Source organism: Anser cygnoides, chromosome 1 (assembly GCF_040182565.1).
Source record: "Anser cygnoides isolate HZ-2024a breed goose chromosome 1, Taihu_goose_T2T_genome, whole genome shotgun sequence".
Taxonomy (NCBI): Eukaryota; Metazoa; Chordata; class Aves; order Anseriformes; family Anatidae; genus Anser; species Anser cygnoides.
The window spans coordinates 145,933,316-145,946,656 of record NC_089873.1 but is presented as its reverse complement, the minus strand read 5'-3'; the positions used below and the strand labels follow the sequence as shown (position 1 = coordinate 145,946,656).

At 39.1% G+C, this 13,341-nt stretch overlaps 1 long non-coding RNA gene across 3 annotated transcripts in view; it reads left to right on the top strand.

The window, feature by feature from the left end:
- Nucleotides 1–13,341, top strand: part of LOC106041643 (uncharacterized) — a 72,011-nt gene that overhangs the window by 43,159 nt on the left and 15,511 nt on the right. The gene's annotated exons all lie outside the window — the stretch shown is intronic.

The following is a 13,341-nucleotide window of genomic DNA, read 5'->3' as shown; positions in this document are numbered from 1 at the left end:
GTCATTCTTTCCTTTAGTCAAGGAAGAAGAAATATTATAGATTGTGAAGATAACAAACTATTTCTGAAACAGGGACTGTTGTAGAGTAGTTATGAACGAGGTGAAAGGATGTGGTGGTTTTACTCGGGTGGGTGGCCGAGCTCCACCACAACTGCTCTCTCACTCCCTCTCCTCAAAGAGGAATGGGGAGAAAATATGATGAAAAGGGCTCAAGGGTTGAGATAAGGACGGGGAGATCACTCAACAATTATCGTGATGGGCAAAACAGACTCAGCATAGGGAGATAGTAAGATTTATTGATAATTGCTAACAAGCTAGAGATGTGAGAAACAAAGGAAAGAAACCAAAAGTACCTCCCCCCCCCCCCCCGAGCGGTGCAGGGGAACGGGGGAATGGGGGTTATGGTCAGTCTATAGCGCAGCTTCTCCTCTGCTCCTTCTCGGTCACTCTTGTCCTCTGTGCTGTGGGGTCCCTTCGACGGGATGAAGTCCTGGCTGAACTGATCCGGCATGGGCTTCCCACAGGCAGCAGCTCTTCAAGAACTGCTCCAGATATGGGTCCGTACCACGGGGTCCATCCCTCAGGAGCACACTGCTCCAACCTGGGTCCCCCACGGGCAGCAGCTCCTGCCAGGTCACCTGCTCCTGCGTGGTCTCCTCTCCACAGGCTACAGCTTCGGCCTGGGGCCTGCTCCTGCGGGGGTCCTCCACAGGCTGCAGCCTCCGTCATTGTAGGTCCTCCTGCTCCACCGTGGTCTCCTCCATGGGCTGCAGCGTGGAACCCTGCTCCACCGTGGTACTCCATGGGCTGCAGGGGGACAGCCTGCTTCACCATGGTCCTCACCACAGACTGCAGGGGACTTCTGCCCCGGCGCCTGGAGCACCTCTTCCCCTCCTTCTTCACTGACCTTGGCACCTGCAAGGCTGTTCCTCACTCCTCTCACTCTCCCAGCTGCTGTGTGGTTCAGTGTTGTTTTTTTCCCTGTCTTAAATCTGCTCTCACAGAGGCGCAAAACAACATCACTTACTGGCTCAGCTCTGGTCAGCAGTGGGGCCCTTACCTAACATGGGGCAGCTTCTAGATCCTTCTCACAGAAGCCACCCCTATGGCCCCCTGCTACCAAAGCCTTGCCACGTAAACCCAGTACAAGGGACTAGGAATTCAAGGAGTTATGTTGTCAAAAGTGTCTGAATATGGTGGTCTGTGCAAAATAAAAGCAATTCTGTTTTCTCCTGCATTGGTGATCTCTCTTACATCATGCCATGGGTTGGGATAACCCAACCACGGATTATGGTTGGTGGATTTCAGTCTCTCTACCAATTATCTCTGTACATGTCCTTTGTCTTAACAAATGAAAACTCAGCAGTGACGGCAAAATGCTCTGACTAGCCAGTTGTTCACTAGACAAAGTTAACATTGTTAATCCATTTTATTTACAAGGCTGCTCCCAAAAAAACACCAAATTTTCCATATAATGCCTGTTGCAGATTGGGATAGGATAAGATAAGATGTTTGGCAAGAATAACTGGAAAAGACATTCTGAATAATGAAAGAGAAAGCTCCATTAGAGTTATTGCTATGTTTTCCCTTTGATTAAGTTCCAACACCATTATTTACAGGAGACTGTATATACATTCTGTGTAAATTAAAGGCATTCTTACTCAGTACTCTGAGTGTATAACCGCAGTGTATTCTGTTCTATGGGAAAGAATAATTCTGGAGGCTAGTTCACCTGCCATTCTTAGTTTTCAGGAGGTTCCTGTATGAAAATCACAAGAGAAACAAAATCTATGTACACATTCACTGCTTATATTGTATTTAAAGCAGGGATTTGCTCCAGACATTATTCAGTGTTGTTCAATAACTGTATCTATCAGCTGTGAGAAAATAGAAAATCATTACTTTCAAAATGAGTGGATGACCACAAGCTACTGGATAAGTAAATAGAGACAGGAACAGGTTAGTCATGCAGAGTAAGGTGGACTATTTTGTAAAGTGGGTTGATTTGAGTCATAGACCTTTGAAGACTACTGAATGCAAGGTTGTAGATTTTCAAACAAAGAATGCAGGTGCCACTTATCAGATAGGACACTGTAATGTTGTGACATTGAAAAGATCTTAGGACAACAGTATATAGTTAGCAGGATAGGCATTTCATTGAGATAGCTATCCTATCCATTGAAGAGCTGATGTGACCTGTGGCAGTATAAGGAAAGTCAGAGCTAAGAAGAGAGGCAGGACTTTCTGTGTAAACACTAGCAAGGCTATCACTGGAACACTTCAGCTCTGGGGTCCCAATTTTCATAATTCTGCTGAAAAAAAATGAAAAGGTTTTAGAAAAGTCAGAGCTATAGTCTGGAAAACAAGGACAAAACTGAACACAGTAATCTTAAATTATTCAAGGTGCAAATATCTTCATTGCCTACTGATACATACACCCAGGAAAAGTTTCAGAAAACCTACAGCTCTTTAATGCACCATCAGAAAATATAACAAGACTTCAAGACTGGAATCTTTTCTAGGCTAATCTAGATTTTAAACAAGGTGCAAGTGTATTAAGTGGTGATTATGGCCTATCTCCTGGAGCAATTCAAAATAGATGAGGTGTATTCCCATTACCAGAAGGCTGAGGGAGGTAATCCTTCTCCACTCCTCAGCACTGGTGAGGCCTCATCTAGAGTACTGTGTCCAACTTCTGGGCTCTCCTGTACAAAAAAGACATGGAGCTACTAGAGAAAGTCCAGTAAAGGGCTATTAAAATGGTTAAGGGACTGGAGAATCTCTCACATGAAGAAAGGCTGAGGGAGTTGGGCCTGTTCAACCTGGAGAAGAGAAGATTCAGGGGGGATCTGATCAATGTGTATAGGTTGCTGAAGGGAAGGTGTGAAAAGGATCAGACCAGATTCTTCTCAGTGGTGTCTAACACTAGGATGAGAGGCAATGGGCACTCAATGGATAACTGGAACACAGGAAGTTCTGTCTGAACATGAGGAAAATCTTTTTTAATATGAGGGTAACTGAGCACTGGAACAAGTTGCCCAAAGAGGTTTGTGGAGTCTTCTTCCCTGGAGATACTCAAAAGCTGTCTGGTCACAATCCTGGGTAATGTGTGTAGGGGACCCTGCCTGAGCAGGGAGGTTGGACTAGATGTAAATGGCCTCCAGAGGTCCTTTCCAACCTCAACAATTCTGTGATTCTGTGATTCTAAGATTAAGAAACCTGACTGGATATGTTTCTGGAATACTTGACTTGGATTCAAAGTTCAAAGCTGATATAGAAAATATCCAGTGAAATTCTAGTTCCAGGGGTTAGACTAAAAGATGAATGGTTCTTTCTATCTCAGAGATTGATGAGCCTTTAAGAAAGTTAGTGAGGAGGGATACTGTCAACATCGCCGACTGCACCAAAAGTGATATTATTACAATACTGGTTACTGTTTCAGTATTATCAGACCTTTTAGTCAAGGAATCTCTACAGTTTCAGATGCCACAGCTGGGGACAGGACCTCTCCCCATTTTAAGTCCCAAACACACTCCTATCTGATTTGGATCGCAAGAGGAGCCATAGGAACTTCCTGATGGGAACTTCACCCCATGGTGGAGCAGGATGACAGCAGGACCCTGTCCATCTCCATCAGTGGCCTAAGGCATGGGACATGCTTCATCAATGCATCTGTCCCCTTCATCTACCAATATACTCCTCATATGATCCCTTCTGTTCACCAGCTCTGCTCTGATGGCTTGCTGGGGAGAAGGAAGGTTGCTGCCACGTGAGGAAGGGAAGGGATAAAGGAGTAAACTGTAGTGAAAAGATGGTGCAGAGAGCTTAATCCAGTTCTGACAAGGAATAGGGAGGGGTCACAGGTGGAAGCACCAGGGGACGAGGCAGCCAAGGGCTGGGCTAGTGTGTACAGCATGCCTGAAGCTAGTGTGTAAAACAGCTTGTTCAGCACCTTGTAACTTTCGTATTATTCTTTAATCATGAGGGTGACAAGGCCCAACAAAAGCAGTTGGAAGATTCCTTAAACCTAATAAGACAGGTGGGTAGGTGTGCATGCATATAAAGCAGTCTCCCTGGAAGGAGAAAGGCCTTTAATTCAAATTTAAAAGGGTTGCGATGTTTTCAGGAAGAACTTTCTTGGATGTGGTGTTGAAAAAATTGGTCACTGTGCAAGCTGTGAAGATTCTTCCCTAAGTTTCATAGAGTCCAGTAAACACACGGACAAGCTTTTCTGAACTTAGTCAAAGATCTGTGAACATCAAAACTCACTCGAGGTTACAGATATATCTCAATATAGAGTCTGGATGTCTTGATTCAAACAGCTTCCCAGTAAAGCAGAACATGGCAATTATGCCCGTATCCAGAAACAAATTATGTACACCCTGTAATTTGATTTTGATGTTATGTTTTGCAGTTATCTCCCTTGGCTCTGAGTCATTTGTAGTGGAAATACTGACACATATAATGGCTCATAATAACATATTGAAAGCAGTACAAAACTTTCCACTTTTCCGTCTGCCCCTGGTCACCAGGACTCATTCACTCATTATATTTTAGCAGCAGAAAGCCATTAGACTGCATATAACCTTAGCGCATTTGCATGCACCTGGGAAATGTTGAAAAAGTTTCTTCTCATATAAGTGATAGTGATATTTAGCCAGGCTGAACCTTGTACATGTGGAGCATATGAAAGGATGTAAGACTTCTGAATACTGAGGCTTATCATTTTTTCTTCCTGATGTCCTTATAGTTCTTGTGCAAGTTATTCCATCCTCTCTGTGAATTCCTCCTTTGATTTATACACAGTATAATTCCATTATACCACTCTGAAGGCAGAAACAGCTTAAAATTGGATGAAATTGTAAAAAATGGAAAATAAGCACAGCTTTGTTCCAGATTTAGAGAAGCTGACTTCCTTCACTTCCAAGCTCGCAGAAACACAGTTAAAACAATGACTTATCTCACTTTTGTTGCCAGTTTTCAAGGTAAAGTTGAACACAGTTATCTATGCTTAGAATATAAATCCATATATTTTCAGTAATAGAATGAATTCCCATAATTGCATTATAGCAATGTAATTTATATTATTTTATTATTTTAATTTATATTATTTTAATTTATATTTTAATTTATATAGTAATTTCACTAGTCTCACTTTTTCAAATCAGAAGACGCTCACTTTCAGAGAGCTGATTTTAATCGATGTGTTGCTTTTCAGCATCAAGTCAAGACTGACATTATTTATCAACAATTTATGACAAAACAGAAAATAACCCCCCACTCTAAACTTACTTAATCTCCAAAAAGCAATGATTTCCAAGATTTTCTTGCTGTGACTGCATGTGGAATGAAGTCTTCTGTACTGAGATTTATGCAGGTAAATTTCTGTAAAGACAAGGAAAATACTGACTCCTGGAAACACTCTAATTATATGTATTAACATTCAAAATTATATTTATCCTCTTGATGGCTAGGAGCAATACTTTAAGCTGTATCCATGAGTCCTTCTGACTCATTGCCAAGGAAGACTGTTGCAGTGCAGCATAATTGTTGAGTGGTGTGAGACTGAGAAGGCATTTAGATCCTGAAAATCTTGCTCAGCTACCTAATGTGGGGGAGTTGTGAGCTGCCACGGCTGCTGTACTGCCTGGGAATTCTTCTTCTGCACATACCCAGGACTGCCCAGGCTCAGCAGGACAGTGATTTGAGATGAGGCCAGCTGGGAGATGGAAACAAGTCCTTCTTCTACTTTTGTTCCTCCAAGGAGCTTGATCTGATAAGCCTTTGTATATTACTCATAGCGCATTCCCACAGGGTCTTTGTAAAATGCAGCCATGACTACCATTTATTTATATTTTTTTAATATATAAAAAGTAGTTATGGTGATGCTTTTTAATTAATTTGCCAGTGACTGGACCATTTCCTAAGAAATGGGAAGACTTCATAACCAATAATCACTGCAGCCAACAGGTGAGCAAAGGCTTAGTTAGGAGTTTACAGAAGTCTTCCTTTTGAGTAGTGATGAGAAAAATAGTTACAAAAAAGGACAGATATTCAGTTGAATAATGATTTCAGGTGCGTAGAGGAAAGTTTAGGCCTCCAGCTTAGGTTCTGTCTGCAGTAATAAATGGGGTGTTCTTAAGGTTGTTCTCTGTACTGAGGCCAACTGGCAAAGCAATTCTTGAATTGTACTGTTGAGGTCACTCATTCTCTAAAACAAGGTATGTGATTCAAGCCAGGGTGATACCAACCTCAACAACCTTTAAAAAACTGCTGCCATTATTATTTTATTTGACAAAAAGGGAAGTCTGCAGAGGGTTGTACAGACCTGAACAGTGCATTGTTCTCGACCAAATAAAAGAGTTGTTTCAGTAAGCAGTTAGGTGACAGCCTGCATGGAAATTTTAGCACTGGGGTAGCACAGAGAAAGCTTTTATGCATAAATGGTCATCTGCACAGAGTCAGCAGTGCACTTTGTGTTTGAGGATGAAGTTACTGAGCAAAAAATTGGAGAGGGAGAAAAAGTATATTGACAAAGGTTACAGGATTCTCATAGATAACTGAAGCAAGAGGAGGAACATCTTCCAAAAAACATGCTGAAAGATAATTGTAAGGGAAGGAAGAGAGGGAAGAGAGAACAGGGCAGACAAGATCAGGAAACACTTGACAGAGCATACTCCGAGCATCTGAAGGGATGAGGTAAGATGGAGACAGATCCTGAGCCAGGAGAGGAATGTCCACAGGCACTGGTAGTTGCCAGCTTGGTGGAAAGCCACTAGAAGGAGTCAGACTAAAGAGAAGAGAGGGACACCAAAAGGTTCATTACAGGCTGTGCTTCAACTGAGTATAATGATGAAAGGGAAAGAGGGAAAGAGAATGAGAAAGGGACTAACCAGTAACTTAATGGAGAGGTAGGCTTATGGTGGAAAAGGCGAACATATATTCATGCTGCAATTAGAGGGAACCAGAGATGACCAAGAAATCAGAGACAACATTAAGGGGTGAGAGAGAGGTGAGCTCAGTGGAGATCAGTTGGCAGAAATTAGGGATCTTATCTATACAGAGAGGGAAATGGCATGAAGAAAAGGGAAGGGCCTGAGGATCAGTCCAAAAGTACAGAACCATACCACTGAAAGTGTTGGTCCAGCTTCAACAAAGTTGGTGGCACAGATTCATTTAGCCTTGAAGATATCAGAAATTAATCTGCAGCAGGGGACCAGGATTTCTACAAAAAGTTTTAAAGTACGAGCAGGTGCTAGAGACATCTTATTGGTTTCACAGGTAAAGCCGAACACAGGGAAAGAGAAGGAAAAAAAGTGTGAATGTAGGCTAACAAGGTATTACTATAAGGAGGTAAAAAAAAAAAAAAAGAAAAAAAAAAAGGGCAGAGGAAACAATGTGAGCTAGCTCTGGCAATTTATGGGAAATCCTGAAGGAACAAATGGCTGATGGTGAAGGGATGGCCAAGAGGAGGAGTTTAGCCACACTGAATTTAGAGAAGAGGCAGTGCTGGATGGAGGCCAACTCCAGTGAATAGCTTTCAGCTGGAGCACTGAATCTTGTTGAAATATAGATCATGGGAGACATATAGGAGAAAGCAATTAGATGGAGGAACTGGAAATGCTAAGTATTAATATGAGAAATTGGAAAGATAGACAGAAAGGGAGAGTGAGCTGGGGGTAGCTGACCCCAAAAAGTTGGGCTGACTTCCTTTTGGAAAAGCTGCTTTAATTATAAAGGCTGTAGTAAGCATCCTTTTTTTTTTTTTTTTTTTCCCATCTAGGACTGTTACCCTAGAAGTCTTATTTAACACCATAATTATATCATTTTGTGCTCAGTTAGCTTTATAAGCCTCAGAGGAGGATCATGAGCCTCCCTTCCACACAACCCTGCATTTCTCTTGCTGTTAATTTAATGTTTATGAAGAGCCCATAAATTTGTATTGATCTTTTTCTTTTCTCCTTGCAGGCTTCAGCCACATTAGTATATGGAACAGATGGGAGTCTTTAACTTGTTATAGGGAGCCACTTTAATGCTGACCCCATCAATCTGTTCTATTTTTACCTTGGAAACAGATTTTTTTTCTGTAAAGGGTGCAGTTTTAATGCACCTGCTGTTGTGTGTGTACCTAGATGATAAGAAGTTCAGAAGTTACTGAGGCAGAACAAAAAGAAACAGCAATGTTGCAGGATGGATGAAGAAGAGATCTTTTGGCATACTAACAAGCAGACAGCAAAACTAAGATTGAATTTCTAACTGTGCTGCTGTTACTTAAGGAAAAACAAGAATACACAAACAGTTTCATATGCTTGAGAGTTTGATCTGTTATTCTAAAAGAAAAAAGAAAAAAAAAACCCTGAGCTGATGTATACGCTGCCTCTTTTAAATTTAATCACTTCGGGACAATTAGAGTAATTCTGTGTATTCTACTTCAATGCTCCTCTGAAACTGCAGCATCTGGATAGCTTTAAGGACTGATTTGGCTCAGTAAAACAGAAAGGAAAAATGTGTATTTCTGTGATTAACAGCTTTCTTTCACCAGGGTTTCTTTCTCTTTTGTTTTTTCTTTTCTTTTTTTTTTCCATTGTTTTCCAAAAAGTTAATGTATGAACTAGCATAGGAAAAAAACTAATTTGGAGGATTACCACACATAAAACACAAATAAAACACAGAGTGGGATATGAAAAATAATATGTCATTCATTTATTAAACAAATTCAGTTTCTGCACTGACAGTAGCTTTATTTCTTGTAATTAGCACAGTGTACAAGATAGCAATACTTACTTTAGCTTAATTTGGGAAAACCAAAGAGATAGTTGAAATGTGTGGCAACAGCATACACTGAATAAAACAGTTCTTGGATTTTACAGTTTTCTTTATTTTTTTTTATTGCAAGTGCCTAGGTAAGTGCAATGGGAAATGAAAATGCAATGACTACATAATATATATATTTTTTTTAGGAGCCTAAATTTTCTCATAAAATCAGTAAGGAGAAAGCATGGATGTCGTCGAACACTTATAAATCGAACAATTATACTTATGAACTGGACAGCAGACATAGTGTCCTTTGTTTTCCCCATGTTTTTGGTTGGTAGCAACAGGACCATAAAACTAGATCTTCATTCTCTCTGTGATTTTATATTGTTCTATTTCTTATAGCATAATGTGACATCAGCATAATGTCTGTAGCAGCCAATTGCCATATCCCAGCCAGATGTTTTAGCCAGAGAATTGGCTTTTTAGTGACAAGCCATTAATTCTATTCCAGTAGCTAATTGCAGTGCCTTCAGCTGCATCTCCAAAATACATTCTTTTTACTTTTGTCTTCACAAAAAACTGTTATATGATTTCCTGAAAATTCAGTTTGATTCCTTTTAAGTAAACTTACAAAGACAAATGACTGTAATTCCAGTTTATAGCCTTGAGTAAAGAACAAAGTTAGATCAGAAAAATTCCTATTCAAGTTTTCATAAAATAAATAAATGAAGTAAGAAATTGATGCAAATATTTCCTAAATAGATGGTAGATTAAAAAAATCTCAAAATCAGCGGCTTTGAGTTTTCAAATTGTTTAGTACAAAGGCTTTACAAAACATAAATAAACATCCTCCTTACATTAGTTCCTGCTCCTTTCAAATTTGAGTTGATTAGTAGCACATTTGTTTTTCATATTTTTTTCTTTAAATAAAATAGCACAACAGTTGAAAAACGAAAGCATTACTGATTTAAACAATGGTTTTTGTTACTGATCATTTCCAAATCATATGTTTTTGTTACTGATCATTTCCAAATCATATGTTTATGTCCCCAGAGGAGAAAAAAATGTATCTGAAGAATGAAGCAACCTAAAGAGAGCATCGTTTTTCTTTTTGCTTTTGTCAGTAAGCAAATGAATAAAATACAGTATTGTCAATGAGTATTGATCAAAGCACTAAGGTTTCCTGCTCTGATGTTTTTAAAGGTAAAGTGTGATTAGTAGTGACACCTGAAAATAATTACAGATTTGTTAAAACACAGCCTAATCAATCCAGACCTTACCACGTTCGCCTTACAGCTCAGGTCACAAACCCAAACCTTAGCCCAAATCTTAGTTTTCAAGTTTTCAGTAAGATATCTTCTGCGCAGTCTAGAGGGAGTATGTAGACTTTGACACAATGGAGGAGTCTGTATTGCTCCCAGTTTGTGGTCTTCATCCAAGTATTTGACACACAATTGGGTCAAAAGAAACTAAAGTGCATCAAATAAAATAATAAAAATGTTTTGTTTGTTTGTTTGTTTAAGAAACCAGGACCATTTCTGAAGAAAACATGTCCTCACTACCATTGACCTCCAGAAAACCTGAACCTGCCAGTGTGTGTTAGGCATTTTTTCAGCTGGTGGCCTGGTAGGAGGAAGGTGTGGGAATGCTTCAGAGTTATGTCTTAGCTGGACGTAGGTCTGAGAATCCCTATTAGTCTGCCAGGAAGGCTGACCATCTCTGGGACTTCAGAAGTCAGGGACCTCTATAGTACAGAACAAAAACATGTATACTATTGTGATAACTGCACAGTTAAGCAGTTTTTAATGCTCCCAAGCAGAGATTTCTGGATGGTGTTTCTAGATCCTGGTGTCTAAATTCCTCCTATTCCAGTAGCTCTGAGACAAAGCTCTTGGACACATGACCAAGTCATGTAGGACAGAACTAGAAGTTGAGTTTAAGGCTTTGGTTAACACTTTAGCCCCTAAAAGAAATTAAAAGGTAATCAAATACATTGTATTTGAAGTAAACATAACTTTTCTTCAGAAAAAATAAAGTGAGACTTTCAGCTTAAAAAGGACTGCAAAAGTTGATCTGCACAGTTAGAATGTATCTGAATCAAAATCAATGGTAATCCCCTTCACTATCTTCACCTAAGAGAGAAATTCAGATTTTTTAATTTTTGTCCTATGATTACTGTTCTGCCTGGAAGGTTGAATTCTCTTTGAGGTGATTTCAAACTTGTTTGTAGACACAGGTTGCTTATTTAAAATACAAAATAGTATTATAAGATTGATAAATTTTAAATGTTCACTTTAAGTATTGATAATGCAAATTATTTTTAATTGTCCTCCTAAAAATATCATACAAATGAGAAATCCCAGACTTCCCTTCAGATAATTTTGAGTCCTCATATAGAAGGGTGAATTTGTGTGTAAGTGACCACACATGTTTTTCTATCTTGAGTTACCTTATAGCAATGATTCTTTCAAGATTTTTAGATGCCTATAGGCCTGCTTAAAGCCTACATAGTGCAATCTTACCATGACAATTAGAATGTCTTAAGTAAGAAGTTTTTAAAATTTTATTTATTATTATTATTATTATTTATTATTTATTATTTTTAATGTTGCCTGATCGTAGCTTTGAAAAGTCACTTGATTTAGAAATTAAACGGAGGCAAAGATTTTTATATTTTAAGATCCAAGAACCTGATGAATTGCTGCTGTCAGCTACATGCAAATTGTGTCTAGAAGCAGAGCTTTTGCCTTCACTTCCCAGACAGCATAAAGTTAATGAGCCAAACACATAAGGTCCTCTTACACAACCAAAATAGAAAGGAAAACAAAACTTTGGACTGGCAGTTGTTCAGAAATGTTAAGACTGTTTGTAATATGAGCACAAAGTGAATAAAAGCCAAAGGCTATTAACAAATGAAAGCTTGTTAGCAGTGGGAAAACTATGATGGCAGCAAGATACGGGTGGCATTTGCCAAAGGTGGTGGGATTTTAGTTTAATTTGTCATCTGTCAGTTCATGTGACAAAAGTTTTCTGTAGCAACCGAAGCTACTTTGAAGGAGGTCCAAAAGAAACTCAGAAGTTAAAGAAATTAGTTTAAGACAGTTCAGAATCTGGAAGTTTCTTTGTATTTGTACTCTACAGCAATGTCCTCTCAGAGGTGCAGGGGCCCTACCTTGATAGTTTTCCAGAATGGAGCCAGACATGTCTTTCTTACTTTTGCATGTTTGGGAGGCACTGGGGTGGGGATAGGGGAACATCAACTTATTTTTCTTTCTTAGGGTGCTCATATTATGGAACATAATATGTCTTTACATACCTACTCTTGGGCAATCTTTATCCCAGTATAGAGCCTCCCAGTTGTTATCTGGACATGGCCAGGACTTCTTGCAGAGAAATATGTGAAAAGGTGTATGTGGAACTGTTAAATAGCAAATAAATTACAATGCATCAGAAGAAACCCTGATATACTAGTTGCATGAAAGGTACCAAAAAAGAGGATGTGGGAAGGACAAATGGTTGCCAGGTCTACCGCAAAGGCGTCTCTAAGCAAAGAAGACCTCAAAGGTGGGACAGCTACATGGTCTGCAACAAGAAAATGACTGTCTTAAAAGGAGGATGGATGTATGCATCCCTGTTTGTTACTCCTGTGAACGATACAGAAGTTTTGTTAGTATCTGTCCCTGATTTTGAATATCCCAAATTGTAAATCCAAACATTTATTGGAGAACTTTAAGGAAAGGAAGCTAAGGCTACTGACATGTCCAGATTTGTGGCAATGGAGAATGAGTGGAGAGATTATAATTTTGTTTAAGTACGGTTAATTATCTGTTGATGATTATCTAGTTAGTAAGGAAGAAACACAGAGGCATAATCATGGTGCTTTTTATTTATTTATTTATTTATTTATTTTCATATGTGATCCTTTCACATTAGGGTTGGGGGCAGCTCTGTGTTAAATGGCAAATGTTTCATTGTTGGTGGTGTTTTCCATGTTGTTCACAGTACAGGGATAAATAACTCCATTGTAGAGCCTGTCAGTTTGTTACCTGTCACAAACAGTAGATTATACTTGCTTGTTTATTAATTCTCTGTAAGTCTTGCTTCTGGATTCCCCTTCCTAAAACATACACAGTCTTCCTTCAGGCTATGTTGTCCTTATAAATGACACTGCTAAAGCCTTAATGGTTTTTGCATCCTTCTTCTGTAACTTCTACACGTCATGTCTTATTTCCCCTGCTGAGTTTGGCAGTTCTACCTACTGAATTAAAGCTTTATGTAACTATTCTACCCACAACCCCATCAAAAAAAAAAAAGGCAAAAAAAAAAGCAACCCCCTTCTTTGTTAATATCTCTCAAGATGAGGGCCAATTTAAATCAGCCTACAGCCTTTCAATTTCAACATTAATCATGGACTCAGGAAAACTATGTGCATTAGCACTTTTTTGCCATTAGACAACTTATGTTTCAGTGGTAGTAAATTCAGTGTTTTGGTAATTTTTTATCCTGTAACTAAGACTTGAGTGCTAAAAATAATTGTGTATTCTTTGTAATTTGTTTTTCTTTATGAAAAAGACCAGAATCTAG